Consider the following 3,594-nt stretch of genomic DNA (forward strand, 5'->3'; position numbering starts at 1 on the left):
CATATCAGGAACTATCTCCTGATCAGAGATCACTGACCAAGGCATGGCTCTGGCAATTTACACAGGCTGCACACTGAGTGCCTTTGTGTCTCTGCTTCTGCTTTTGACACATATGGCCTGACTGTAATGAATTTAAATGCTAAATCTTCGCTGGTAAGTGAACAGGGGTCACATGTCACATGCATGTTTGTTCAGTACGCATGTGCTAGGACCACTTCCATGAACATCCTTAGCCCCTCCTGTATCCTGTTGATTTATCAGTTTAGCCAAACCATTCAGCAGAAAGCTTCTGCCAAACCCCTTTACCTTGGGAGTGCCTTTCTCTCATCTTTAAAAAGAGCTATGCTTTCCAGCATATGGGATGGCTGTAACACTTGACAAAAAATAAACTCTCACTTTCCTAATTTGTTGATTGTGTGTTTTTTTTTAATTTAAAACAACTGAAGATTACATTCAGAACTTCGTCTAATTATAAGGCTACTTTAGTAAAGGATGACAAACTGAGCATTTTCGTATATCCTATAGGGGCCTGTCATATCTTGAAGCAGGAAGCTGACCTGAGAACTTCAGAACAAACTGTTGACTGTGGATAATGAAAAGCTCCCCCGCCCCACCCTAGGACATTGATTCAGCACCCCTGCATATCTAATTTTTTCTTCTCTTTTTTTTTTATTATGTGCTTATAGTAATAAAACTTTTTATTTTCTTTAGACCTGTTTGCTTTTCACATATAGTGGACCCTCATCTCTTTTTTCACTCATTTTCTTAAGCTGCTAAGGAGAATAAAGTGTCAGGTCCTGTTTTTGGTGCCTCACTGCTGATGAATTAAGGTTTATTTTTCCTCCACCTTTCCCCCCACACATGGGAAATCTAGTAAGAAATCATGGAAGTTCCTTCATCTGATGCCAGTGTGAGGTTCAAATAACACAAGCTACTTCTCCTGAGTAGAAACTCCCACCCTGACACCACCATCAAATCATTAGCCCTGAGCCAGACTCCTTTCCTGCCCTATTGAGCCAGTTTGGAATTTTTTGAGAGGCCTGTGCTGCTCTCAGCAGACACCTCAATAATAGAGTTGGTAAATCTTTTCATATTTATTTGGGATGTGAGTGTGGAGCCGTCGGACTCAATATCCTCAATAAACATTGGTGGGGTCTCTCTTCCTTTGCCCGGGGACACCTATAATGGGAGCTGTGGGCTTGGAGTCCTGACAGTGACCACCACGGGCCTTTCTTCTCTTGCACTGGATGTGAACTCCCTCTGCCCGAATGCCCGGCATGCACTGTATCCTGCCTGCTGCTCGCTGGCCATTGGAGTTACATTGAGCTGGACTGCCATGTTGAGTTAAACACTGCACCTTTTCTAGATTTAGCTGATTAACATCAGAAGCATTGAGAACTTATGACATTGAGAAACAGGAGTCAGTGACTGTAGGTGACTCTGCCTTTGGTGCATGTGAGAAAGTTTTTCTCTTTTTCTGACAAATGTTTCCTCTTCAGAAACTTCACAGGAAGGACAGGATGAGCAATCCAGAGAAGTGCCCCAGAGGAAACTGTTTTATGGAGAGGAAGCCACAGTGCTGACAGGAAACCAGGCTTTAACCCCCATCTGCACCTGCCCTGAGGCTGGCTCTTGTGCTCAGTGGATCCTGAGCACCCCCAGGTGGTCCTGTGCCCACTTCAGGGAGGCTTGTTTTTGGGCACACACAGACTTTTTTTCTAATTCTGTTTCCAAAAATGGAGACGAGTCAACCATGAATCCATGGATCTCAGAGAATACAGCACAGCAGAATAACACACCCTCCCACTGACACACACACACGTTTAGGTAAATCTTATTAAAACTACTGAAAACCAAAAGCAATTAGAAATACATAGAAAGGCAAGTGGAGGTGAGCAGACGGGGCACGCCTTCCAAAAGAATAGAAAAATGACAACAGCATTCTTCTGGTTAACCCTTACAAGCAAGAGGAAAATTGATGGTATCTGTAAAGTGTTGCAAGAAAAGTCAACACATTATTTTATAACCCATTGATGTTCTCGAAAAAGTGAAGAAAAAAACAGTTCCATTTCTCCTTGACAGCATGAGGGGTTCAGTGAATCCAGGCCCTCATGAAAGGAGTGAAAATTATTTTGAAATATTACAGGGTTTGGAAAGGCTCTAAGCTTCTGCGCAAGCTTCCCCTGAGCGCTCAGCTCCCAGGCTGAGGAAGAAAAATGTTCATCTTCGTCTCCACCTGCAGAACCTTGTTTAGGAGCTCTGTCTCAGGAGAGAGGAGGCACTGGAATTCAGTCATAAAATATGATCCTTAATTTAGTTATAAACATCCTAACTTCATTTATAACAGAATGTAGAAAAGTTCAAATCATGCCAGTGCTCTAAGAAACAGTGGAGGGTGTGGTGAAAGGCCCTTGGAAGGAGATGGGTTCATGTACGGGAGATGCAGGCTAAACTGCAGGGCTGCTGGCTTGCAGGAGAGAACCAAGGACGGGGAGAGCTGGGGAACATTCTCTTGTGGTTAGAAAAATGCTGGACACTCTTCAAAGGAGCCCATGTTAGTTCGGTTCAGTCTGTGAAGCAATTCAAACCTCAGTGCATGGTTGAAAATGTAGAATTTTCCATCTGCAAGTGGCGTAGCTCAACATCTGGACCTGGTCAGGAAAGAGACAGAGAGAGCCCAGCCCAAACCACTGACACCTGGGGTTGACAGTGCTGCTTACAGCTGTGTCCCTTTGATCTTTGAGACTGACATCTCTCACTTAGCATAATGCCTGGAGTTCAACTGTAATGATTTCCGTATCAGTCATTTTTTAAAATTATTTCTGATAGTGTTCGATCAATTGATACTTCCTACTTTCTTTACCCATTCCAATTTTGAGACATTCATGTTATTTTTAGCTTCTAAAGCACACACACACACACACACACACACACAATATCTTGAATATTAGAAGTTTGGGTGCATATAAGATTGTATTTCTCTGACGCAAAATTCAGGAGTGGCATATTTAGGTGATGTGTTAAGGGTATATTTTGGTTTTAGCAAAAACTAAAAATTATTGTCCTGAGTTGCTGTTTCATTTGCATTCCCGTTAGCAATGCTGTAGATTCTAGGAACTTCGTATGCTCACCAGCATTGGTATTATCTGTATTTTTTACTTAATTTCAGTCATGCATGTTGCATGTTGCAGGGGGAAGGACTTGCTCTTCAGGCCACCTTAGGTGTTGGGGACAAGAGTAGCCACTTTTGACAGAAACCCTTTAGTGATACATTTCAGATCTATGCATTTTTCATATGTGTAAATTTTTTCTTATATAAATAAAATCAATATCGTGAAAATGGTCATACTGCCCAAGGTAATTTATAGATTCAATGCCATCCCCATTAAGCTACCAATGATTTTCTTCACAGAATTGGAAAAAACAACTTTAAAGTTCATAGGGAACCAAAAAAGAGCCCGCATTGCCAAGACAGTCCTAAGCCAAAAGAACAAAGCTGGAGGCATCACGCTACTTGACTTCAAACTATACTACAAGGCTACAGTAACCAAAACAGCATGGTACTGGTACCAAAGCAGAGATATAGACCAATGC

This window comes from Mandrillus leucophaeus, unplaced genomic scaffold (assembly GCF_000951045.1).
Source record: "Mandrillus leucophaeus isolate KB7577 unplaced genomic scaffold, Mleu.le_1.0 Scaffold1435, whole genome shotgun sequence".
In the NCBI taxonomy this organism is placed as follows: domain Eukaryota; kingdom Metazoa; phylum Chordata; class Mammalia; order Primates; family Cercopithecidae; genus Mandrillus; species Mandrillus leucophaeus.